The 16,549-nt window shown below is 43.9% G+C and overlaps 61 non-coding genes and 29 pseudogenes across 61 annotated transcripts; all 90 read right to left on the bottom strand.

Annotated features, from left to right (window-relative positions):
• Positions 1 to 26: 26 nt before the first annotated feature.
• LOC145891567 (5S ribosomal RNA) lies at positions 27 to 145 on the bottom strand. Its single transcript, XR_014400351.1, has one exon. It is a non-coding gene; the product is annotated as a 5S ribosomal RNA (ribosomal RNA).
• A 65-nt stretch (positions 146 to 210) lies between these two features.
• Positions 211 to 329, bottom strand: LOC145891919 (5S ribosomal RNA). The gene has a single exon (XR_014400687.1). It is a non-coding gene; the product is annotated as a 5S ribosomal RNA (ribosomal RNA).
• A 65-nt stretch (positions 330 to 394) lies between these two features.
• On the bottom strand, positions 395 to 513 carry LOC145891715 (5S ribosomal RNA). The gene has a single exon (XR_014400491.1). It is a non-coding gene; the product is annotated as a 5S ribosomal RNA (ribosomal RNA).
• Positions 514 to 578: 65 nt separating this feature from the next.
• Positions 579 to 697, bottom strand: LOC145892686 (5S ribosomal RNA; annotated as a pseudogene).
• A 65-nt stretch (positions 698 to 762) lies between these two features.
• On the bottom strand, positions 763 to 881 carry LOC145892530 (5S ribosomal RNA; annotated as a pseudogene).
• Positions 882 to 946: 65 nt separating this feature from the next.
• On the bottom strand, positions 947 to 1,065 carry LOC145891757 (5S ribosomal RNA). Its single transcript, XR_014400531.1, has one exon. It is a non-coding gene; the product is annotated as a 5S ribosomal RNA (ribosomal RNA).
• Positions 1,066 to 1,130: 65 nt separating this feature from the next.
• LOC145891918 (5S ribosomal RNA) lies at positions 1,131 to 1,249 on the bottom strand. The gene has a single exon (XR_014400686.1). It is a non-coding gene; the product is annotated as a 5S ribosomal RNA (ribosomal RNA).
• Positions 1,250 to 1,314: 65 nt separating this feature from the next.
• On the bottom strand, positions 1,315 to 1,433 carry LOC145892153 (5S ribosomal RNA). Its single transcript, XR_014400908.1, has one exon. It is a non-coding gene; the product is annotated as a 5S ribosomal RNA (ribosomal RNA).
• Positions 1,434 to 1,498: 65 nt separating this feature from the next.
• On the bottom strand, positions 1,499 to 1,617 carry LOC145891306 (5S ribosomal RNA). Its single transcript, XR_014400106.1, has one exon. It is a non-coding gene; the product is annotated as a 5S ribosomal RNA (ribosomal RNA).
• A 65-nt stretch (positions 1,618 to 1,682) lies between these two features.
• On the bottom strand, positions 1,683 to 1,801 carry LOC145891814 (5S ribosomal RNA). Its single transcript, XR_014400587.1, has one exon. It is a non-coding gene; the product is annotated as a 5S ribosomal RNA (ribosomal RNA).
• A 65-nt stretch (positions 1,802 to 1,866) lies between these two features.
• LOC145892480 (5S ribosomal RNA) lies at positions 1,867 to 1,985 on the bottom strand (annotated as a pseudogene).
• Positions 1,986 to 2,050: 65 nt separating this feature from the next.
• On the bottom strand, positions 2,051 to 2,169 carry LOC145892603 (5S ribosomal RNA; annotated as a pseudogene).
• A 65-nt stretch (positions 2,170 to 2,234) lies between these two features.
• LOC145892312 (5S ribosomal RNA) lies at positions 2,235 to 2,353 on the bottom strand. The gene has a single exon (XR_014401051.1). It is a non-coding gene; the product is annotated as a 5S ribosomal RNA (ribosomal RNA).
• Positions 2,354 to 2,418: 65 nt separating this feature from the next.
• LOC145891680 (5S ribosomal RNA) lies at positions 2,419 to 2,537 on the bottom strand. The gene has a single exon (XR_014400457.1). It is a non-coding gene; the product is annotated as a 5S ribosomal RNA (ribosomal RNA).
• Positions 2,538 to 2,602: 65 nt separating this feature from the next.
• On the bottom strand, positions 2,603 to 2,721 carry LOC145892558 (5S ribosomal RNA; annotated as a pseudogene).
• Positions 2,722 to 2,786: 65 nt separating this feature from the next.
• LOC145892566 (5S ribosomal RNA) lies at positions 2,787 to 2,905 on the bottom strand (annotated as a pseudogene).
• A 65-nt stretch (positions 2,906 to 2,970) lies between these two features.
• On the bottom strand, positions 2,971 to 3,089 carry LOC145892465 (5S ribosomal RNA; annotated as a pseudogene).
• A 65-nt stretch (positions 3,090 to 3,154) lies between these two features.
• On the bottom strand, positions 3,155 to 3,273 carry LOC145891351 (5S ribosomal RNA). The gene has a single exon (XR_014400148.1). It is a non-coding gene; the product is annotated as a 5S ribosomal RNA (ribosomal RNA).
• A 65-nt stretch (positions 3,274 to 3,338) lies between these two features.
• Positions 3,339 to 3,457, bottom strand: LOC145892401 (5S ribosomal RNA; annotated as a pseudogene).
• A 65-nt stretch (positions 3,458 to 3,522) lies between these two features.
• LOC145892275 (5S ribosomal RNA) lies at positions 3,523 to 3,641 on the bottom strand. Its single transcript, XR_014401018.1, has one exon. It is a non-coding gene; the product is annotated as a 5S ribosomal RNA (ribosomal RNA).
• A 65-nt stretch (positions 3,642 to 3,706) lies between these two features.
• Positions 3,707 to 3,825, bottom strand: LOC145890932 (5S ribosomal RNA). The gene has a single exon (XR_014399755.1). It is a non-coding gene; the product is annotated as a 5S ribosomal RNA (ribosomal RNA).
• A 65-nt stretch (positions 3,826 to 3,890) lies between these two features.
• Positions 3,891 to 4,009, bottom strand: LOC145892578 (5S ribosomal RNA; annotated as a pseudogene).
• Positions 4,010 to 4,074: 65 nt separating this feature from the next.
• LOC145891566 (5S ribosomal RNA) lies at positions 4,075 to 4,193 on the bottom strand. The gene has a single exon (XR_014400350.1). It is a non-coding gene; the product is annotated as a 5S ribosomal RNA (ribosomal RNA).
• Positions 4,194 to 4,258: 65 nt separating this feature from the next.
• On the bottom strand, positions 4,259 to 4,377 carry LOC145891916 (5S ribosomal RNA). The gene has a single exon (XR_014400684.1). It is a non-coding gene; the product is annotated as a 5S ribosomal RNA (ribosomal RNA).
• A 65-nt stretch (positions 4,378 to 4,442) lies between these two features.
• Positions 4,443 to 4,561, bottom strand: LOC145891713 (5S ribosomal RNA). The gene has a single exon (XR_014400489.1). It is a non-coding gene; the product is annotated as a 5S ribosomal RNA (ribosomal RNA).
• A 65-nt stretch (positions 4,562 to 4,626) lies between these two features.
• LOC145892684 (5S ribosomal RNA) lies at positions 4,627 to 4,745 on the bottom strand (annotated as a pseudogene).
• Positions 4,746 to 4,809: 64 nt separating this feature from the next.
• On the bottom strand, positions 4,810 to 4,928 carry LOC145892529 (5S ribosomal RNA; annotated as a pseudogene).
• A 65-nt stretch (positions 4,929 to 4,993) lies between these two features.
• On the bottom strand, positions 4,994 to 5,112 carry LOC145892070 (5S ribosomal RNA). Its single transcript, XR_014400829.1, has one exon. It is a non-coding gene; the product is annotated as a 5S ribosomal RNA (ribosomal RNA).
• Positions 5,113 to 5,177: 65 nt separating this feature from the next.
• LOC145891915 (5S ribosomal RNA) lies at positions 5,178 to 5,296 on the bottom strand. Its single transcript, XR_014400683.1, has one exon. It is a non-coding gene; the product is annotated as a 5S ribosomal RNA (ribosomal RNA).
• Positions 5,297 to 5,361: 65 nt separating this feature from the next.
• LOC145892152 (5S ribosomal RNA) lies at positions 5,362 to 5,480 on the bottom strand. The gene has a single exon (XR_014400907.1). It is a non-coding gene; the product is annotated as a 5S ribosomal RNA (ribosomal RNA).
• Positions 5,481 to 5,545: 65 nt separating this feature from the next.
• LOC145891305 (5S ribosomal RNA) lies at positions 5,546 to 5,664 on the bottom strand. The gene has a single exon (XR_014400105.1). It is a non-coding gene; the product is annotated as a 5S ribosomal RNA (ribosomal RNA).
• A 65-nt stretch (positions 5,665 to 5,729) lies between these two features.
• LOC145891813 (5S ribosomal RNA) lies at positions 5,730 to 5,848 on the bottom strand. Its single transcript, XR_014400586.1, has one exon. It is a non-coding gene; the product is annotated as a 5S ribosomal RNA (ribosomal RNA).
• A 65-nt stretch (positions 5,849 to 5,913) lies between these two features.
• LOC145892478 (5S ribosomal RNA) lies at positions 5,914 to 6,032 on the bottom strand (annotated as a pseudogene).
• Positions 6,033 to 6,097: 65 nt separating this feature from the next.
• LOC145892602 (5S ribosomal RNA) lies at positions 6,098 to 6,216 on the bottom strand (annotated as a pseudogene).
• A 65-nt stretch (positions 6,217 to 6,281) lies between these two features.
• LOC145892310 (5S ribosomal RNA) lies at positions 6,282 to 6,400 on the bottom strand. The gene has a single exon (XR_014401049.1). It is a non-coding gene; the product is annotated as a 5S ribosomal RNA (ribosomal RNA).
• A 65-nt stretch (positions 6,401 to 6,465) lies between these two features.
• LOC145891348 (5S ribosomal RNA) lies at positions 6,466 to 6,584 on the bottom strand. The gene has a single exon (XR_014400145.1). It is a non-coding gene; the product is annotated as a 5S ribosomal RNA (ribosomal RNA).
• Positions 6,585 to 6,649: 65 nt separating this feature from the next.
• On the bottom strand, positions 6,650 to 6,768 carry LOC145892557 (5S ribosomal RNA; annotated as a pseudogene).
• Positions 6,769 to 6,833: 65 nt separating this feature from the next.
• On the bottom strand, positions 6,834 to 6,952 carry LOC145892565 (5S ribosomal RNA; annotated as a pseudogene).
• A 65-nt stretch (positions 6,953 to 7,017) lies between these two features.
• LOC145891563 (5S ribosomal RNA) lies at positions 7,018 to 7,136 on the bottom strand. Its single transcript, XR_014400347.1, has one exon. It is a non-coding gene; the product is annotated as a 5S ribosomal RNA (ribosomal RNA).
• Positions 7,137 to 7,201: 65 nt separating this feature from the next.
• Positions 7,202 to 7,320, bottom strand: LOC145892274 (5S ribosomal RNA). Its single transcript, XR_014401017.1, has one exon. It is a non-coding gene; the product is annotated as a 5S ribosomal RNA (ribosomal RNA).
• A 65-nt stretch (positions 7,321 to 7,385) lies between these two features.
• LOC145892271 (5S ribosomal RNA) lies at positions 7,386 to 7,504 on the bottom strand. The gene has a single exon (XR_014401014.1). It is a non-coding gene; the product is annotated as a 5S ribosomal RNA (ribosomal RNA).
• Positions 7,505 to 7,569: 65 nt separating this feature from the next.
• Positions 7,570 to 7,688, bottom strand: LOC145891560 (5S ribosomal RNA). The gene has a single exon (XR_014400345.1). It is a non-coding gene; the product is annotated as a 5S ribosomal RNA (ribosomal RNA).
• Positions 7,689 to 7,753: 65 nt separating this feature from the next.
• On the bottom strand, positions 7,754 to 7,872 carry LOC145892273 (5S ribosomal RNA). Its single transcript, XR_014401016.1, has one exon. It is a non-coding gene; the product is annotated as a 5S ribosomal RNA (ribosomal RNA).
• A 65-nt stretch (positions 7,873 to 7,937) lies between these two features.
• Positions 7,938 to 8,056, bottom strand: LOC145892270 (5S ribosomal RNA). The gene has a single exon (XR_014401013.1). It is a non-coding gene; the product is annotated as a 5S ribosomal RNA (ribosomal RNA).
• A 65-nt stretch (positions 8,057 to 8,121) lies between these two features.
• Positions 8,122 to 8,240, bottom strand: LOC145891368 (5S ribosomal RNA). The gene has a single exon (XR_014400164.1). It is a non-coding gene; the product is annotated as a 5S ribosomal RNA (ribosomal RNA).
• A 65-nt stretch (positions 8,241 to 8,305) lies between these two features.
• Positions 8,306 to 8,424, bottom strand: LOC145892184 (5S ribosomal RNA). The gene has a single exon (XR_014400937.1). It is a non-coding gene; the product is annotated as a 5S ribosomal RNA (ribosomal RNA).
• Positions 8,425 to 8,489: 65 nt separating this feature from the next.
• Positions 8,490 to 8,608, bottom strand: LOC145891844 (5S ribosomal RNA). Its single transcript, XR_014400616.1, has one exon. It is a non-coding gene; the product is annotated as a 5S ribosomal RNA (ribosomal RNA).
• Positions 8,609 to 8,673: 65 nt separating this feature from the next.
• LOC145892246 (5S ribosomal RNA) lies at positions 8,674 to 8,792 on the bottom strand. Its single transcript, XR_014400992.1, has one exon. It is a non-coding gene; the product is annotated as a 5S ribosomal RNA (ribosomal RNA).
• Positions 8,793 to 8,857: 65 nt separating this feature from the next.
• On the bottom strand, positions 8,858 to 8,976 carry LOC145891945 (5S ribosomal RNA). Its single transcript, XR_014400711.1, has one exon. It is a non-coding gene; the product is annotated as a 5S ribosomal RNA (ribosomal RNA).
• A 65-nt stretch (positions 8,977 to 9,041) lies between these two features.
• LOC145892613 (5S ribosomal RNA) lies at positions 9,042 to 9,160 on the bottom strand (annotated as a pseudogene).
• A 65-nt stretch (positions 9,161 to 9,225) lies between these two features.
• LOC145891565 (5S ribosomal RNA) lies at positions 9,226 to 9,344 on the bottom strand. The gene has a single exon (XR_014400349.1). It is a non-coding gene; the product is annotated as a 5S ribosomal RNA (ribosomal RNA).
• A 65-nt stretch (positions 9,345 to 9,409) lies between these two features.
• LOC145891914 (5S ribosomal RNA) lies at positions 9,410 to 9,528 on the bottom strand. The gene has a single exon (XR_014400682.1). It is a non-coding gene; the product is annotated as a 5S ribosomal RNA (ribosomal RNA).
• A 65-nt stretch (positions 9,529 to 9,593) lies between these two features.
• LOC145892121 (5S ribosomal RNA) lies at positions 9,594 to 9,712 on the bottom strand. The gene has a single exon (XR_014400878.1). It is a non-coding gene; the product is annotated as a 5S ribosomal RNA (ribosomal RNA).
• Positions 9,713 to 9,777: 65 nt separating this feature from the next.
• On the bottom strand, positions 9,778 to 9,896 carry LOC145892639 (5S ribosomal RNA; annotated as a pseudogene).
• Positions 9,897 to 9,961: 65 nt separating this feature from the next.
• On the bottom strand, positions 9,962 to 10,080 carry LOC145891350 (5S ribosomal RNA). Its single transcript, XR_014400147.1, has one exon. It is a non-coding gene; the product is annotated as a 5S ribosomal RNA (ribosomal RNA).
• A 65-nt stretch (positions 10,081 to 10,145) lies between these two features.
• LOC145891756 (5S ribosomal RNA) lies at positions 10,146 to 10,264 on the bottom strand. Its single transcript, XR_014400530.1, has one exon. It is a non-coding gene; the product is annotated as a 5S ribosomal RNA (ribosomal RNA).
• Positions 10,265 to 10,329: 65 nt separating this feature from the next.
• LOC145892163 (5S ribosomal RNA) lies at positions 10,330 to 10,448 on the bottom strand. Its single transcript, XR_014400918.1, has one exon. It is a non-coding gene; the product is annotated as a 5S ribosomal RNA (ribosomal RNA).
• A 65-nt stretch (positions 10,449 to 10,513) lies between these two features.
• On the bottom strand, positions 10,514 to 10,632 carry LOC145892150 (5S ribosomal RNA). The gene has a single exon (XR_014400906.1). It is a non-coding gene; the product is annotated as a 5S ribosomal RNA (ribosomal RNA).
• A 65-nt stretch (positions 10,633 to 10,697) lies between these two features.
• Positions 10,698 to 10,816, bottom strand: LOC145891304 (5S ribosomal RNA). The gene has a single exon (XR_014400104.1). It is a non-coding gene; the product is annotated as a 5S ribosomal RNA (ribosomal RNA).
• A 65-nt stretch (positions 10,817 to 10,881) lies between these two features.
• LOC145891812 (5S ribosomal RNA) lies at positions 10,882 to 11,000 on the bottom strand. The gene has a single exon (XR_014400585.1). It is a non-coding gene; the product is annotated as a 5S ribosomal RNA (ribosomal RNA).
• Positions 11,001 to 11,065: 65 nt separating this feature from the next.
• LOC145892543 (5S ribosomal RNA) lies at positions 11,066 to 11,184 on the bottom strand (annotated as a pseudogene).
• Positions 11,185 to 11,249: 65 nt separating this feature from the next.
• Positions 11,250 to 11,368, bottom strand: LOC145892665 (5S ribosomal RNA; annotated as a pseudogene).
• A 65-nt stretch (positions 11,369 to 11,433) lies between these two features.
• Positions 11,434 to 11,552, bottom strand: LOC145892309 (5S ribosomal RNA). The gene has a single exon (XR_014401048.1). It is a non-coding gene; the product is annotated as a 5S ribosomal RNA (ribosomal RNA).
• Positions 11,553 to 11,617: 65 nt separating this feature from the next.
• LOC145891668 (5S ribosomal RNA) lies at positions 11,618 to 11,736 on the bottom strand. The gene has a single exon (XR_014400446.1). It is a non-coding gene; the product is annotated as a 5S ribosomal RNA (ribosomal RNA).
• A 65-nt stretch (positions 11,737 to 11,801) lies between these two features.
• LOC145892555 (5S ribosomal RNA) lies at positions 11,802 to 11,920 on the bottom strand (annotated as a pseudogene).
• Positions 11,921 to 11,985: 65 nt separating this feature from the next.
• LOC145892564 (5S ribosomal RNA) lies at positions 11,986 to 12,104 on the bottom strand (annotated as a pseudogene).
• Positions 12,105 to 12,169: 65 nt separating this feature from the next.
• LOC145891559 (5S ribosomal RNA) lies at positions 12,170 to 12,288 on the bottom strand. Its single transcript, XR_014400344.1, has one exon. It is a non-coding gene; the product is annotated as a 5S ribosomal RNA (ribosomal RNA).
• Positions 12,289 to 12,353: 65 nt separating this feature from the next.
• On the bottom strand, positions 12,354 to 12,472 carry LOC145890799 (5S ribosomal RNA). Its single transcript, XR_014399630.1, has one exon. It is a non-coding gene; the product is annotated as a 5S ribosomal RNA (ribosomal RNA).
• Positions 12,473 to 12,537: 65 nt separating this feature from the next.
• Positions 12,538 to 12,656, bottom strand: LOC145891932 (5S ribosomal RNA). Its single transcript, XR_014400699.1, has one exon. It is a non-coding gene; the product is annotated as a 5S ribosomal RNA (ribosomal RNA).
• Positions 12,657 to 12,721: 65 nt separating this feature from the next.
• LOC145891913 (5S ribosomal RNA) lies at positions 12,722 to 12,840 on the bottom strand. Its single transcript, XR_014400681.1, has one exon. It is a non-coding gene; the product is annotated as a 5S ribosomal RNA (ribosomal RNA).
• A 65-nt stretch (positions 12,841 to 12,905) lies between these two features.
• Positions 12,906 to 13,024, bottom strand: LOC145891712 (5S ribosomal RNA). The gene has a single exon (XR_014400488.1). It is a non-coding gene; the product is annotated as a 5S ribosomal RNA (ribosomal RNA).
• Positions 13,025 to 13,089: 65 nt separating this feature from the next.
• On the bottom strand, positions 13,090 to 13,208 carry LOC145892577 (5S ribosomal RNA; annotated as a pseudogene).
• Positions 13,209 to 13,273: 65 nt separating this feature from the next.
• LOC145891912 (5S ribosomal RNA) lies at positions 13,274 to 13,392 on the bottom strand. Its single transcript, XR_014400680.1, has one exon. It is a non-coding gene; the product is annotated as a 5S ribosomal RNA (ribosomal RNA).
• Positions 13,393 to 13,457: 65 nt separating this feature from the next.
• On the bottom strand, positions 13,458 to 13,576 carry LOC145892610 (5S ribosomal RNA; annotated as a pseudogene).
• Positions 13,577 to 13,641: 65 nt separating this feature from the next.
• LOC145892308 (5S ribosomal RNA) lies at positions 13,642 to 13,760 on the bottom strand. Its single transcript, XR_014401047.1, has one exon. It is a non-coding gene; the product is annotated as a 5S ribosomal RNA (ribosomal RNA).
• A 65-nt stretch (positions 13,761 to 13,825) lies between these two features.
• Positions 13,826 to 13,944, bottom strand: LOC145891657 (5S ribosomal RNA). Its single transcript, XR_014400435.1, has one exon. It is a non-coding gene; the product is annotated as a 5S ribosomal RNA (ribosomal RNA).
• Positions 13,945 to 14,009: 65 nt separating this feature from the next.
• LOC145892554 (5S ribosomal RNA) lies at positions 14,010 to 14,128 on the bottom strand (annotated as a pseudogene).
• Positions 14,129 to 14,193: 65 nt separating this feature from the next.
• On the bottom strand, positions 14,194 to 14,312 carry LOC145892657 (5S ribosomal RNA; annotated as a pseudogene).
• Positions 14,313 to 14,377: 65 nt separating this feature from the next.
• On the bottom strand, positions 14,378 to 14,496 carry LOC145891558 (5S ribosomal RNA). Its single transcript, XR_014400343.1, has one exon. It is a non-coding gene; the product is annotated as a 5S ribosomal RNA (ribosomal RNA).
• Positions 14,497 to 14,561: 65 nt separating this feature from the next.
• On the bottom strand, positions 14,562 to 14,680 carry LOC145893087 (5S ribosomal RNA). The gene has a single exon (XR_014401463.1). It is a non-coding gene; the product is annotated as a 5S ribosomal RNA (ribosomal RNA).
• Positions 14,681 to 14,745: 65 nt separating this feature from the next.
• On the bottom strand, positions 14,746 to 14,864 carry LOC145891931 (5S ribosomal RNA). The gene has a single exon (XR_014400698.1). It is a non-coding gene; the product is annotated as a 5S ribosomal RNA (ribosomal RNA).
• A 65-nt stretch (positions 14,865 to 14,929) lies between these two features.
• LOC145891910 (5S ribosomal RNA) lies at positions 14,930 to 15,048 on the bottom strand. The gene has a single exon (XR_014400678.1). It is a non-coding gene; the product is annotated as a 5S ribosomal RNA (ribosomal RNA).
• A 65-nt stretch (positions 15,049 to 15,113) lies between these two features.
• LOC145891711 (5S ribosomal RNA) lies at positions 15,114 to 15,232 on the bottom strand. Its single transcript, XR_014400487.1, has one exon. It is a non-coding gene; the product is annotated as a 5S ribosomal RNA (ribosomal RNA).
• A 65-nt stretch (positions 15,233 to 15,297) lies between these two features.
• Positions 15,298 to 15,416, bottom strand: LOC145892576 (5S ribosomal RNA; annotated as a pseudogene).
• A 65-nt stretch (positions 15,417 to 15,481) lies between these two features.
• On the bottom strand, positions 15,482 to 15,600 carry LOC145892125 (5S ribosomal RNA). The gene has a single exon (XR_014400882.1). It is a non-coding gene; the product is annotated as a 5S ribosomal RNA (ribosomal RNA).
• A 65-nt stretch (positions 15,601 to 15,665) lies between these two features.
• Positions 15,666 to 15,784, bottom strand: LOC145892575 (5S ribosomal RNA; annotated as a pseudogene).
• A 65-nt stretch (positions 15,785 to 15,849) lies between these two features.
• Positions 15,850 to 15,968, bottom strand: LOC145892680 (5S ribosomal RNA; annotated as a pseudogene).
• Positions 15,969 to 16,033: 65 nt separating this feature from the next.
• On the bottom strand, positions 16,034 to 16,152 carry LOC145891843 (5S ribosomal RNA). Its single transcript, XR_014400615.1, has one exon. It is a non-coding gene; the product is annotated as a 5S ribosomal RNA (ribosomal RNA).
• Positions 16,153 to 16,217: 65 nt separating this feature from the next.
• Positions 16,218 to 16,336, bottom strand: LOC145892643 (5S ribosomal RNA; annotated as a pseudogene).
• A 65-nt stretch (positions 16,337 to 16,401) lies between these two features.
• Positions 16,402 to 16,520, bottom strand: LOC145891820 (5S ribosomal RNA). Its single transcript, XR_014400592.1, has one exon. It is a non-coding gene; the product is annotated as a 5S ribosomal RNA (ribosomal RNA).
• Between the last annotated feature and the right edge of the window lie 29 nt (positions 16,521 to 16,549).

Below are 16,549 nucleotides of genomic sequence, written 5' to 3'. Positions count from 1 at the left end.
AAGCATACTTTGTATAAATAGAAAAATGACTACAACACTTGGTATTCCTAGGCGGTCACCCACCCAAGTACTTACCAAGCCCGAGGTTGCTTAACTGCCGAGATCGAACGAGATCGTGTGCTTTCAACCTGGTATGGCCGTAGACGTTTTTTAGTCTGTTATGACGATCTTTATGCGCAATTCAAAGCATACTTTGTATAAATAGAAAAATGACTACAACACTTGGTATTCCTAGGATGTCACCCATCCAAGTACCAACCAAGCCCGAGGTTGCTTAACTGCCGAGATCGAACGAGATCGGGTGCTTTCAACCTGGTATGGCCGTAGACGTTTGTTAGTCTGTTTTGACGACATTTATGGGCATATCAAAGCATACTTTGTGCAAACAGTAAAATGACTACAACACTTGGTATTCCTAGGCGGTCACCAATCCAAGTACTTACCAAGCCCGAGGTTGCTTAACTGCCGAGATCGAACGAGATCGGGTGCTTTCAACCTGGTATGGCCGTAGACGTTTGTTAGCCTGTTTTGACGACATTTATGGGCAATTTAAAGCACACTTTGTGTAAATAGTAAAATGAATACAACACTTCGTATTCCTAGGCGGTCACCTATCCAAGTACTAACCAAGCCCGAGGTTGCTTAACTGCCGAGATCGAACGAGATCGGGTGCTTTCAACCTTTTATGGCCATAGACGTTTGTTAGTCTGTTTTGACGATCTTTATGCGCAATTCAAAGCATACTTTGTATAAATAGAAAAATGACTACAACACTTGGTATTCCTAGGAGGACACCCATCCAAGTACCAACCAAGCCCGAGGTTGCTTAACTGCCGAGATCGAACGAGATCGGGTGCTTTCAACCTTTTATGGCCATAGACGTTTGTTAGTCTGTTATGACGACATTTATGAGCAATTCAAAGCATACTTTGTATAAATAGAAAAATGACTACAACACTTGGTATTCCTAGACGGTCACCCATCCAAGTACTTACCAAGCCCGAGGTTGCTTAACTGCCGAGATCGAACGAGATCGTGTGCTTTCAACCAGGTATGGCCGTAGACGTTTGTTAGTCTGTTATGACGATCTTTATGCGCAATTCAAAGTATACTTTGTATAAATAGAAAAATGACTACAACACTTGGTATTCCTAGGATGTCACCCATCCAAGTACCAACCAAGCCCGAGGTTGCTTAACTGCCGAGATCGAACGAGATCGGGTGCTTTCAACCTGGTATGGCCGTAGACGTTTGTTAGTCTGTTTTGACGACATTTATGGGCAATTCAAAGCATACTTTGTGCAAACAGTAAAATGACTACAACACTTGGTATTCCTAGGCGGTCACCAATCCAAGTACTTACCAAGCCCGAGGTTGCTTAACTGCCGAGATCGAACGAGATCTGGTGCTTTCAACCTGGTATGGCCGTAGACGTTTGTTAGACTGTTTTGACGACATTTATGCGCAATTCAAAGCATACTTTGGGTAAACAGAAAAATGACTACAACACTTGGTATTCCTAGGCGGTCACCCATCCAAGTACTAACCAAGCCCGAGGTTGCTTAACTGCCGAGATCGAACGAGATCGTGTGCTTTCAACCTGGTATGGCCGTAGACGTTTGTTAGTCTGTTATGACGATCTTTATGCGCAATTCAAAGCATACTTTGTATAAATAGAAAAATGACTACAACACTTGGTATTCCTAGGATGTCACCCATCCAAGTACAAACCAAGCCCGAGGTTGCTTAACTGCCGAGATCGAACGAGATCGGGTGCTTTCAACCTGGTATGGCCGTAGACGTTTGTTAGTCTGTTTTGACGACATTTATAGGTAATTCAAAGCATACTTTGTGCAAACAGTAAAATGACTACAACACTTGGTATTCCTAGGCGGTCACCAATCCAAGTACTTACCAAGCCCGAGGTTGCTGAACTGCCGAGATCGAACGAGATCGGGTGCTTTCAACCTGGTATGGTCTTAGACGTTTGTTAGTCTGTTTTGACGACATTTATGGGCAATTCAAAGCATACTTTGTGCAAATAGTAAAATGAATACAACACTTGGTATTCCTAGGATGTCACCCATCCAAGTACCAACCAAGCCCGAGGTTACTTAACTGCCGAGATCGAACGAGATCGTGTGCTTTCAACCTGGTATGGCCGTAGACGTTTGTTAGTCTGTTTTGACGACATTTATGGGCAATTCAAAGCATACTTTGTGCAAATAGTAAAATGAATACAACACTTGGTATTCCTAGGCGGTCACCCATCCAAGTACCAACCAAGCCCGAGGTTGCTTAACTGCCGAGATCGAACGAGATCGGGTGCTTTCAACCTGGTGTGGCCTTAGACGTTTGTTAGTCTGTTTTGACGACATTTATGGGCAATTCAAAGTATACTTTGTGCAAATAGAAAAATGACTACAACACTTGGTATTCCTAGGCGGTCACCCATCCAAGTACTAACCAAGCCCGAGGTTGCTTAACTGCCGAGATCGAACGAGATCGGGTGCTTTCAACCTGGTATGGCCGTAGACGTTTGTTAGTCTGTTTTGACGACATTTATGGGCAATTCAAAGCATACTTTGTGCAAATAGTAAAATGAATACAACACTTGGTATTCCTAGGCGGTCACCCATCCAATTACTAACCAAGCCCGAGGTTGCTTAACTGCCGAGATCGAACGAGAACGGGTGCTTTCAATCTGGTATGGCCGCAGACGTTTGTTAGTCTGTTTTGACGATATTTATGCGCAATTCAAAGCATACTTTGTATAAATAGAAAAATGACTACAACACTTGGTATTCCTAGGTGGTCACCCATCCAAGTACCAACCAAGCCCGAGGTTGCTCAACTGCCAAGATCCAACGAGATCCGGTGCTTTCAACCTGGTATGGCCGTAGACGTTTGTTAGTCTGTTATGACGATCTTTATGCGCAATTCAAAGCATACTTTGTGCAAATAGTAAAATGAATACAACACTTGGTATTCCTAGGCGGTCACCCATCCAAGTACTAACCAAGCCCGAGGTTGCTTAACTGCCGAGATCGAACGAGATCGGGTGCTTTCAACCTTTTATGGCCATAGACGTTTGTTAGTCTGTTTTGACGACATTTATGCGCAATTCAAAGCATACTTTGGGTAAACAGAAAAATGACTACAACACTTGGTATTCCTAGGAGGACACCCATCCAAGTACCAACCAAGCCCGAGGTTGCTTAACTGCCGAGATCGAACGAGATCGGGTGCTTTCAACCTGGTATGGCCGTAGACGTTTGTTAGTCTGTTTTGACGACATTTATGGGCAATTCAAAGCATACTTTGGGTAAATAGAAAAATGACTACAACACTTGGTATTCCTAGGAGGACACCCATCCAAGTACCAACCAAGCCCGAGGTTGCTTAACTGCCTAGATCGAACGAGATCGTGTGCTTTCAACCTGGTATGGCCGTAGACGTTTATTAGTCTGTTATGACGATCTTTATGCGCAATTCAAAGCATACTTTGTATAAATAGAAAAATGACTACAACACTTGGTATTCCTAGGATGTCACCCATCCAAGTACCAACCAAGCCCGAGGTTGCTTAACTGACGAGATCGAACGAGATCGGGTGCTTTCAACCTGGTATGGCCGTAGACGTTTGTTAGTCTGTTTTGACGATCTTTATGCGCAATTCAAAGCATACTTTGTATAAATAGAAAAATGACTACAACACTTGGTATTCCTAGGCGGTCACCCACCCAAGTACTTACCAAGCCCGAGGTTGCTTAACTGCCGAGATCGAACGAGATCGGGTGCTTTCAACCTGGTATGGCCGTAGACGTTTGTTAGTCTGTTTTGACGACATTGATGGGCAATTCAAAGCATACTTTGTGCAAATAGTAAAATGAATACAACACTTGGTATTCCTAGGCGGTCACCCATCCAAGTACTAACCAAGCCCGAGGTTGCTTAACTGCCGAGATCGAACGAGATCGGGTGCTTTCAACCTTTTATGGCCATAGATGTTTGTTAGTCTGTTTTGACGATCTTTATGCGCAATTCAAAGCATACTTTGTATAAATAGAAAAATGACTACAACACTTGGTATTCCTAGGCGGTCACCCACCCAAGTACTTACCAAGCCCGAGGTTGCTTAACTGCCGAGATCGAACGAGATCGTGTGCTTTCAACCTGGTATGGCCGTAGACGTTTTTTAGTCTGTTATGACGATCTTTATGCGCAATTCAAAGCATACTTTGTATAAATAGAAAAATGACTACAACACTTGGTATTCCTAGGATGTCACCCATCCAAGTACCAACCAAGCCCGAGGTTGCTTAACTGCCGAGATCGAACGAGATCGGGTGCTTTCAACCTGGTATGGCCGTAGACGTTTGTTAGTCTGTTTTGACGACATTTATGGGCAATTCAAAGCATACTTTGTGCAAACAGTAAAATGACTACAACACTTGGTATTCCTAGGCGGTCACCAATCCAAGTACTTACCAAGCCCGAGGTTGCTTAACTGCCGAGATCGAACGAGATCGGGTGCTTTCAACCTGGTATGGCCGTAGACGTTTGTTAGCCTGTTTTGACGACATTTATGGGCAATTTAAAGCACACTTTGTGTAAATAGTAAAATGAATACAACACTTCGTATTCCTAGGCGGTCACCTATCCAAGTACTAACCAAGCCCGAGGTTGCTTAACTGCCGAGATCGAACGAGATCGGGTGCTTTCAACCTTTTATGGCCATAGACGTTTGTTAGTCTGTTTTGACGATCTTTATGCGCAATTCAAAGCATACTTGTATAAATAGAAAAATGACTACAACACTTGGTATTCCTAGGAGGACACCCATCCAAGTACCAACCAAGCCCGAGGTTGCTTAACTGCCGAGATCGAACGAGATCGGGTGCTTTCAACCTTTTATGGCCATAGACGTTTGTTAGTCTGTTATGACGACATTTATGAGCAATTCAAAGCATACTTTGTATAAATAGAAAAATGACTACAACACTTGGTATTCCTAGACGGTCACCCATCCAAGTACTTACCAAGCCCGAGGTAGCTTAACTGCCGAGATCGAACGAGATCGTGTGCTTTCAACCAGGTATGGCCGTAGACGTTTGTTAGTCTGTTATGACGATCTTTATGCGCAATTCAAAGTATACTTTGTATAAATAGAAAAATGACTACAACACTTGGTATTCCTAGGATGTCACCCATCCAAGTACCAACCAAGCCCGAGGTTGCTTAACTGCCGAGATCGAACGAGATCGGGTGCTTTCAACCTGGTATGGCCGTAGACGTTTGTTAGTCTGTTTTGACGACATTTATGGGCAATTCAAAGCATACTTTGTGCAAACAGTAAAATGACTACAACACTTGGTATTCCTAGGCGGTCACCAATCCAAGTACTTACCAAGCCCGAGGTTGCTTAACTGCCGAGATCGAACGAGATCTGGTGCTTTCAACCTGGTATGGCCGTAGACGTTTGTTAGACTGTTTTGACGACATTTATGCGCAATTCAAAGCATACTTTGGGTAAACAGAAAAATGACTACAACACTTGGTATTCCTAGGCGGTCACCCATCCAAGTACTAACCAAGCCCGAGGTTGCTTAACTGCCGAGATCGAACGAGATCGTGTGCTTTCAACCTGGTATGGCCGTAGACGTTTGTTAGTCTGTTATGACGATCTTTATGCGCAATTCAAAGCATACTTTGTATAAATAGAAAAATGACTACAACACTTGGTATTCCTAGGATGTCACCCATCCAAGTACAAACCAAGCCCGAGGTTGCTTAACTGCCGAGATCGAACGAGATCGGGTGCTTTCAACCTGGTATGGCCGTAGACGTTTGTTAGTCTGTTTTGACGACATTTATAGGTAATTCAAAGCATACTTTGTGCAAACAGTAAAATGACTACAACACTTGGTATTCCTAGGCGGTCACCAATCCAAGTACTTACCAAGCCCGAGGTTGCTGAACTGCCGAGATCGAACGAGATCGGGTGCTTTCAACCTGGTATGGTCTTAGACGTTTGTTAGTCTGTTTTGACGACATTTATGGGCAATTCAAAGCATACTTTGTGCAAATAGTAAAATGAATACAACACTTGGTATTCCTAGGATGTCACCCATCCAAGTACCAACCAAGCCCGAGGTTACTTAACTGCCGAGATCGAACGAGATCGTGTGCTTTCAACCTGGTATGGCCGTAGACGTTTGTTAGTCTGTTTTGACGACATTTATGGGCAATTCAAAGCATACTTTGTGCAAATAGTAAAATGAATACAACACTTGGTATTCCTAGGCGGTCACCCATCCAAGTACCAACCAAGCCCGAGGTTGCTTAACTGCCGAGATCGAACGAGATCGGGTGCTTTCAACCTGGTGTGGCCTTAGACGTTTGTTAGTCTGTTTTGACGACATTTATGGGCAATTCAAAGTATACTTTGTGCAAATAGAAAAATGACTACAACACTTGGTATTCCTAGGCGGTCACCCATCCAAGCACTAACCAAGCCCGAGGTTGCTTAACTGCCGAGATCGAACGAGATCGGGTGCTTTCAACCTGGTATGGCCGTAGACGTTTGTTAGTCTGTTTTGACGACATTTATGGGCAATTCAAAGCATACTTTGTGCAAATAGTAAAATGAATACAACACTTGGTATTCCTAGGCGGTCACCCATCCAATTACTAACCAAGCCCGAGGTTGCTTAACTGCCGAGATCGAACGAGAACGGGTGCTTTCAATCTGGTATGGCCGCAGACGTTTGTTAGTCTGTTTTGACGATATTTATGCGCAATTCAAAGCATACTTTGTATAAATAGAAAAATGACTACAACACTTGGTATTCCTAGGTGGTCACCCATCCAAGTACCAACCAAGCCCGAGGTTGCTCAACTGCCAAGATCCAACGAGATCCGGTGCTTTCAACCTGGTATGGCCGTAGACGTTTGTTAGTCTGTTATGACGATCTTTATGCGCAATTCAAAGCATACTTTGTGTAAATAGAAAAATGACTACAACACTTGGTATTCCTAGGCGGGCACCCATCCAAGTACTAACCAAGCCCGAGGTTGCTTAACTGCCGAGATCGAACGAGATCGGGTGCTTTCATCCTGGTATGGCCGTAGACGTTTATTAGTCTGTTATGACGATCTTTATGCGCAATTCAAAGCATACTTTGTATAAATAGAAAAATGACTACAACACTTGGTATTCCTAGGATGTCACCCATCCAAGTACCAACCAAGCCCGAGGTTGCTTAACTGACGAGATCGAACGAGATCGGGTGCTTTCAACCTGGTATGGCCGTAGACGTTTTTTAGTCTGTTATGACGATCTTTATGCGCAATTCAAAGCATACTTTGTGTAAATAGAAAAATGACTACAACACTTGGTATTCCTAGGCGAGCACCCATCCAAGTACCAACCAAGCCCGAGGTTGCTTAACTGACGAGATCGAACGAGATCGGGTGCTTTCAACCTGGTATGGCCGTAGACGTTTGTTAGTCTGTTATGACGATCTTTATGCGCAATTCAAAGCATACTTTGTGTAAATAGAAAAATGACTACAACACTTGGTATTCCTAGGCGGGCACCCATCCAAGTACTAACCAAGCCCGAGGTTGCTTAACTGCCGAGATCGAACGAGATCGGGTGCTTTCATCCTGGTATGGCCGTAGACGTTTATTAGTCTGTTATGACGATCTTTATGCGCAATTCAAAGCATACTTTGTATAAATAGAAAAATGACTACAACACTTGGTATTCCTAGGATGTCACCCATCCAAGTACCAACCAAGCCCGAGGTTGCTTAACTGACGAGATCGAACGAGATCGGGTGCTTTCAACCTGGTATGGCCGTAGACGTTTTTTAGTCTGTTATGACGATCTTTATGCGCAATTCAAAGCATACTTTGTGTAAATAGAAAAATGACTACAACACTTGGTATTCCTAGGCGAGCACCCATCCAAGTACCAACCAAGCCCGAGGTTGCTTAACTGACGAGATCGAACGAGATCGGGTGCTTTCAACCTGGTATGGCCGTAGACGTTTTTTAGTCTGTTATGACGATCTTTATGCGCAATTCAAAGCATACTTTGTATAAATAGAAAAGTGACTACAACACTTGGTATTCCTAGGAGGCCACCCATCCAAGTACCAACCAAGCCCGAGGTTGCTTAACTGCCGAGATCGAACGAGATCGGGTGCTTTCAACCTGGTATGGCCGTAGACGTTTGTTAGTCTGTTTTGACGACATTGATGGGCAATTCAAAGCATACTTTGTGTAAATAGAAAAATGACTACAACACTTGGTATTCCTAGGCGGTCACCCATCCAAGTACTAACCAAGCCCGAGATTGCTTAACTGCGGGGATCGAACGAGATCGGGTGCTTTCAACCTGGTATGGCCGTAGACGTTTGTTAGTCTGTTATGACGATCTTTATGCGCAATTCAAAGCATACTTTGTGTAAACAGAAAAATGACTACAACACTTGGTATTCCTAGGCGGTCACCCATCCAAGTACTAACCAAGCCCGAGGTTGCTTAACTGCCGAGATCGAACCAGGTCGGGTGCTTTCAACCTGGTATGGCCGTAGACGTTTATTAGTCTGTTATGACGATCTTTATGCGCAATTCAAAGCATACTTTGTATAAATAGAAAAATGACTACAACACTTGGTATTCCTAGGATGTCACCCATCCAAGTACCAACCAAGCCCGAGGTTGCTTAACTGCCGAGATCGAACGAGATCGTGTGCTTTCAACCTGGTATGGCCGTAGACGTTTGTTAGTCTGCTTTGACGACATTTATGGGCAATTCAAAGCATACTTTGGGTAAACAGAAAAATGACTACAACACTTCGTATTCCTAGGCGGTCACCCATCCAAGTACTAACCAAGCCCGAGGTTGCTTAACTGCCGAGATCGAACGAGATCGTGTGCTTTCAACCTGGTATGGCCGTAGACGTTTGTTAGCCTGTTTTGACGACATTTATGGGCAATTCAAAGCATACTTTGTGCAAATAGTAAAATGAATACAACACTTGGTATTCCTAGGCGGTCACCCATCCAAGTACTAACCAAGCCCGAGGTTGCTTAACTGCCGAGATCGAACGAGATCGGGTGCTTTCAACCTTTTATGACCATAGATGTTTGTTAGTCTGTTTTGACGATCTTTATGCGCAATTCAAAGCATACTTTGTATAAATAGAAAAATGACTACAACACTTGGTATTCCTAGGCGGTCACCCACCCAAGTACTTACCAAGCCCGAGGTTGCTTAACTGCCGAGATCGAACGAGATCGTGTGCTTTCAACCTGGTATGGCCGTAGACGTTTTTTAGTCTGTTATGACGATCTTTATGCGCAATTCAAAGCATACTTTGTATAAATAGAAAAATGACTACAACACTTGGTATTCCTAGGATGTCACCCATCCAAGTACCAACCAAGCCCGAGGTTGCTTAACTGCCGAGATCGAACGAGATCGGGTGCTTTCAACCTGGTATGGCCGTAGACGTTTGTTAGTCTGTTTTGACGACATTTATGGGCAATTCAAAGCATACTTTGTGCAAACAGTAAAATGACTACAACACTTGGTATTCCTAGGCGGTCACCAATCCATGTACTTACCAAGCCCGAGGTTGCTTAACTGCCGAGATCGAACGAGATCGGGTGCTTTCAACCTGGTATGGCCGTAGACGTTTGTTAGCCTGTTTTGACGACATTTATGGGCAATTTAAAGCACACTTTGTGCAAATAGTAAAATGAATACAACACTTCGTATTCCTAGGCGGTCACCCATCCAAGTACTAACCAAGCCCGAGGTTGCTTAACTGCCGAGATCGAACGAGATCGGGTGCTTTCAACCTTTTATGGCCATAGACGTTTGTTAGTCTGTTTTGACGATCTTTATGCGCAATTCAAAGCATACTTTGTATAAATAGAAAAATGACTACAACACTTGGTATTCCTAGGAGGACACCCATCCAAGTACCAACCAAGCCCGAGGTTGCTTAACTGCCGAGATCGAACGAGATCGGGTGCTTTCAACCTGGTATGGCCGTAGACGCTTGTTAGTCTGTTTTGACGACATTGATGGGCAATTCAAAGCATACTTTGTGAAAACAGAAAAATGACTACAACACTTGGTATTCCTAGACGGTCACCCATCCAAGTACTTACCAAGCCCGAGGTTGCTTAACTGCCGAGATCGAACGAGATCGTGTGCTTTCAACCAGGTATGGCCGTAGACGTTTGTTAGTCTGTTATGACGATCTTTATGCGCAATTCAAAGCATACTTTGTATAAATAGAAAAATGACTACAACACTTGGTATTCCTAGGATGTCACCCATCCAAGTACCAACCAAGCCCGAGGTTGCTTAACTGCCGAGATCGAACGAGATCGGGTGCTTTCAACCTGGTATGGCCGAAGACGTTTGTTAGTCTGTTTTGACGACATTTATGGGCAATTCAAAGCATACCTTGTGCAAACAGTAAAATGACTACAACACTTGGTATTCCTAGGCGGTCACCAATCCAAGTACTTACCAAGCCCGAGGTTGCTTAACTGCCGAGATCGAACGAGATCTGGTGCTTTCAACCTGGTATGGCCGTAGACGTTTGTTAGACTGTTTTGACGACATTTATGCGCAATTCAAAGCATACTTTGGGTAAACAGAAAAATGACTACAACACTTGGTATTCCTAGGCGGTCACCCATCCAAGTACTAACCAAGCCCGAGGTTGCTTAACTGCCGAGATCGAACGAGATCGTGTGCTTTCAACCTGGTATGGCCGTAGACGTTTGTTAGTCTGTTATGACGATCTTTATGCGCAATTCAAAGCATACTTTGTATAAATAGAAAAATGACTACAACACTTGGTATTCCTAGGATGTCACCCATCCAAGTACAAACCAAGCCCGAGGTTGCTTAACTGCCGAGATCGAACGAGATCGGGTGCTTTCAACCTGGTATGGCCGTAGACGTTTGTTAGTCTGTTTTGACGACATTTATAGGTAATTCAAAGCATACTTTGTGCAAACAGTAAAATGACTACAACACTTGGTATTCCTAGGCGGTCACCAATCCAAGTACTTACCAAGCCCGAGGTTGCTGAACTGCCGAGATCGAACGAGATCGGGTGCTTGCAACCTGGTATGGTCTTAGACGTTTGTTAGTCTGTTTTGACGACATTTATGGGCAATTCAAAGCATACTTTGTGCAAATAGTAAAATGAATACAACACTTGGTATTCCTAGGATGTCACCCATCCAAGTACCAACCAAGCCCGAGGTTACTTAACTGCCGAGATCGAACGAGATCGTGTGCTTTCAACTTGGTATGGCCGTAGACGTTTGTTAGTCTGTTTTGACGACATTTATGGGCAATTCAAAGCATACTTTGTGCAAATAGTAAAATGAATACAACACTTGGTATTCCTAGGCGGTCACCCATCCAAGTACCAACCAAGCCCGAGGTTGCTTAACTGCCGAGATCGAACGAGATCGGGTGCTTTCAACCTGGTGTGGCCTTAGACGTTTGTTAGTCTGTTTTGACGACATTTATGGGCAATTCAAAGTATACTTTGTGCAAATAGAAAAATGACTACAACACTTGGTATTCCTAGGCGGTCACCCATCCAAGTACTAACCAAGCCCGAGGTTGCTTAACTGCCGAGATCGAACGAGATCGGGTGCTTTCAACCTGGTATGGCCGTAGACGTTTGTTAGTCTGTTTTGACGACATTTATGGGCAATTCAAAGCATATTTTGTGCAAATAGTAAAATGAATACAACACTTGGTATTCCTAGGCGGTCACCCATCCAATTACTAACCAAGCCCGAGGTTGCTTAACTGCCGAGATCGAACGAGAACGGGTGCTTTCAATCTGGTATGGCCGCAGACGTTTGTTAGTCTGTTTTGACGATATTTATGCGCAATTCAAAGCATACTTTGTATAAATAGAAAAATGACTACAACACTTGGTATTCCTAGGTGGTCACCCATCCAAGTACCAACCAAGCCCGAGGTTGCTCAACTGCCAAGATCCAACGAGATCCGGTGCTTTCAACCTGGTATGGCCGTAGACGTTTGTTAGTCTGTTATGACGATCTTTATGCGCAATTCAAAGCATACTTTGTGTAAATAGAAAAATGACTACAACACTTGGTATTCCTAGGCGGGCACCCATCCAAGTACTAACCAAGCCCGAGGTTGCTTAACTGCCGAGATCGAACGAGATCGGGTGCTTTCATCCTGGTATGGCCGTAGACGTTTGTTAGTCTTTTTTGACGACATTTACAGGGAATTCAAAGCATACTTTATGTAAATAGAAAAATGACTACAACACTTGGTATTCCCAGGCGGTCACCCATCCAAGTACTAACCAAGCCCGAGGTTGCTTAACTGCCGAGATCGAACGAGATCGGGTGCTTTCAACCTGGTATGGCCGTAGACGTTTGTTAGTCTGTTTTCACGACATTGATGCGCAATTCAAAGCATACTTTGGGTAAATAGAAAAATGACTACAACACTTGGTATTCCTAGGAGGACACCCATCCAAGTACCAACCAAGCCCGAGGTTGCTTAACTGCCGAGATCGAACGAGATCGTGTGCTTTCAACCTGGTATGGCCGTAGACGTTTGTTAGTCTGTTATGACGTTCTTTATGCGCAATTCAAAGCATACTTTGTATAAATAGAAAAATGACTACAACACTTGGTATTCCTAGGATGTCACCCATCCAAGTACCAACCAAGCCCGAGGTTGCTTAACTGCCGAGATCGAACGAGATCGGGTGCTTTCAACCTGGTATGGCCGTAGACGTTTGTTAGTCTGTTTTGACGACATTTATGGGCAATTCAAAGCATACTTTGTGCAAACAGTAAAATGACTACAACACTTGGTATTCCTAGGCGGTCACCAATCCAAGTACTTACCAAGCCCGAGGTTGCTTAACTGCCGAGATCGAACGAGATCGGGTGCTTTCAACCTGGTATGGCCGTAGACGTTTTTTAGCCTGTTTTGACGACATTTATGGGCAATTCAAAGCATACTTTGTGCAAATAGTAAAATGAATACAACACTTGGTATTCCTAGGCGGTCACCCATCCAAGTACTAACCAAGCCCGAGGTTGCTTAACTGCCGAGATCGAACGAGATCGGGTGCTTTCAACCTTTTATGGCCATAGATGTTTGTTAGTCTGTTTTGACGATCTTTATGCGCAATTCAAAGCATACTTTGTATAAATAGAAAAATGACTACAACACTTGGTATTCCTAGGATGTCACCCATCCAAGTACCAACCAAGCCCGAGGTTGCTTAACTGCCGAGATCGAACGAGATCGGGTGCTTTCAACCTGGTATGGCCGTAGACGTTTGTTAGTCTGTTTTGACGACATTTATGGGCAATTCAAAGCATACTTTGTGCAAATAGTAAAATGAATACAACACTTGGTATTCCTAGGATGTCACCCATCCAGGTACCAACCAAGCCCGAGGTTACTTAACTGCCGAGATCGAACGAGATCGTGTGCTTTCAACCTGGTATGGCCGTAGACATTTGTTAGTCTGTTTTGACGACATTTATGGGCAATTCAAAGCATACTTTGTGCAAATAGTAAAATGAATACAACACTTGGTATTCCTAGGCGGTCACCCATCCAAGTACCAACCAAGCCCGAGGTTGCTTAACTGCCGAGATCGAACGAGATCGGGTGCTTTCAACCTGGTGTGGCCTTAGACGTTTGTTAGTCTGTTTTGACGACATTTATGGGCAATTCAAAGTATACTTTGTGCAAATAGAAAAATGACTACAACACTTGGTATTCCTAGGCGGTCACCCATCCAAGTACTAACCAAGCCCGAGGTTGCTTAACTGCCGAGATCGAACGAGATCGGGTGCTTTCAACCTGGTATGGCCGTAGACGTTTGTTAGTCTGTTTTGACGACATTTATGGGCAATTCAAAGCATACTTTGTGCAAATAGTAAAATGAATACAACACTTGGTATTCCTAGGCGGTCACCCATCCAATTACTAACCAAGCCCGAGGTTGCTTAACTGCCGAGATCGAACGAGAACGGGTGCTTTCAATCTGGTATGGCCGCAGACGTTTGTTAGTCTGTTTTGACGATGATTATGCGCAATTCAAAGCATACTTTGTATAAATAGAAAAATGACTACAACACTTGGTATTCCTAGGTGGTCACCCATCCAAGTACCAACCAAGCCCGAGGTTGCTCAACTGCCAAGATCCAACGAGATCCGCTGCTTTCAACCTGGTATGGCCGTAGACGTTTGTTAGTCTGTTATGACGATCTTTATGCGCAATTCAAAGCATACTTTGTGTAAATAGAAAAATGACTACAACACTTGGTATTCCTAGGCGGGCACCCATCCAAGTACTAACCAAGCCCGAGGTTGCTTAACTGCCGAGATCGAACGAGATCGGGTGCTTTCATCCTGGTATGGCCGTAGACGTTTGTTAGTCTTTTTTGACGACATTTACAGGGAATTCAAAGCATACTTTATGTAAATAGAAAAATGACTACAACACTTGGTATTCCCAGGCGGTCACCCATCCAAGTACTAACCAAGCCCGAGGTTGCTTAACTGCCGAGATCGAACGAGATCGGGTGCTTTCAACCTGGTATGGCCGTAGACGTTTGTTAGTCTGTTTTCACGACATTGATGCGCAATTCAAAGCATACTTTGGGTAAATAGAAAAATGACTACAACACTTGGTATTCCTAGGAGGACACCCATCCAAGTACCAACCAAGCCCGAGGTTGCTTAACTGCCGAGATCGAACGAGATCGTGTGCTTTCAACCTGGTATGGCCGTAGACGTTTGTTAGTCTGTTATGACGTTCTTTATGCGCAATTCAAAGCATACTTTGTATAAATAGAAAAATGACTACAACACTTGGTATTCCTAGGATGTCACCCATCCAAGTACCAACCAAGCCCGAGGTTGCTTAACTGCCGAGATCGAACGAGATCGGGTGCTTTCAACCTGGTATGGCCGTAGACGTTTGTTAGTCTGTTTTGACGACATTTATGGGCAATTCAAAGCATACTTTGTGCAAACAGTAAAATGACTACAACACTTGGTATTCCTAGGCGGTCACCAATCCAAGTACTTACCAAGCCCGAGGTTGCTTAACTGCCGAGATCGAACGAGATCGGGTGCTTTCAACCTGGTATGGCCGTAGACGTTTGTTAGCCTGTTTTGACGACATTTATGGGCAATTCAAAGCATACTTTGTGCAAATAGTAAAATGAATACAACACTTGGTATTCCTAGGCGGTCACCCATCCAAGTACTAACCAAGCCCGAGGTTGCTTAACTGCCGAGATCGAACGAGATCGGGTGCTTTCAACCTTTTATGGCCATAGATGTTTGTTAGTCTGTTTTGACGATCTTTATGCGCAATTCAAAGCATACTTTGTATAAATAGAAAAATGACTACAACACTTGGTATTCCTAGGATGTCACCCATCCAAGTACCAACCAAGCCCGAGGTTGCTTAACTGCCGAGATCGAACGAGATCAGGTGCTTTCAACCTGGTATGGCCGTAGACGTTTGTTAGCCTGTTTTGACGACATTTATGGGCAATTCAAAGCATACTTTGTGCAAATAGTAAAATGAATACAACACTTGGTATTCCTAGGCGGTCACCCATCCAAGTACTAACCAAGCCCGAGGTTGCTTAACTGCCGAGATCGAACGAGATCGGGTGCTTTCAACCTTTTATGGCCATAGATGTTTGTTAGTCTGTTTTGACGATCTTTATGCGCAATTCAAAGCATACTTTGTATAAATAGAAAAATGACTACAACACTTGGTATTCCTAGGATGTCACCCATCCAAGTACCAACCAAGCCCGAGGTTGCTTAACTGCCGAGATCGAACGAGATCGGGTGCTTTCAACCTTTTATGGCCATAGATGTTTGTTAGTCTGTTTTGACGATCTTTATACGCAATTCAAAGCATACTTTGTATAAATAGAAAAATGACTACAACACTTGGTATTCCTAGGCGGTCACCCACCCAAGTACTTACCAAGCCCGAGGTTGCTTAACTGCCGAGATCGAACGAGATCGTGTGCTTTCAACCTGGCATGGCCGTAGACGTTTGTTAGTCTGTTATGACGATCTTTATGCGCAATTCAAAGCATACTTTGTATAAATAGAAAAATGACAACAACACTTGGTATTCCTAGGTGGTCACCCATCCAAGTACCAACCAAGCCCGAGGTTGCTCAACTGCCAAGATCCAACGAGATCCGGTGCTTTCAACCTGGTATGGCCGTAGACGTTTGTTAGTCTGTTATGACGATCTTTATGCGCAATTCAAAGCATACTTTGTGTAAATAGAAAAATGACTACAACACTTGGTATTCCTAGGTGGGCACCCATCCAAGTACTAACCAAGCCCGAGGTTGCTTAACTGCCGAGATCGAACGAGATCGGGTGCTTTCATCCTGGTATGGCCGTAGAAGTTTGTTAGTCTTTTTTGACGACATTTAC

Source organism: Ascidia mentula, chromosome 2 (assembly GCF_947561715.1).
Source record: "Ascidia mentula chromosome 2, kaAscMent1.1, whole genome shotgun sequence".
Taxonomy (NCBI): Eukaryota; Metazoa; Chordata; class Ascidiacea; order Phlebobranchia; family Ascidiidae; genus Ascidia; species Ascidia mentula.
This window is presented reverse-complemented; position numbering and strand designations above follow the sequence as displayed.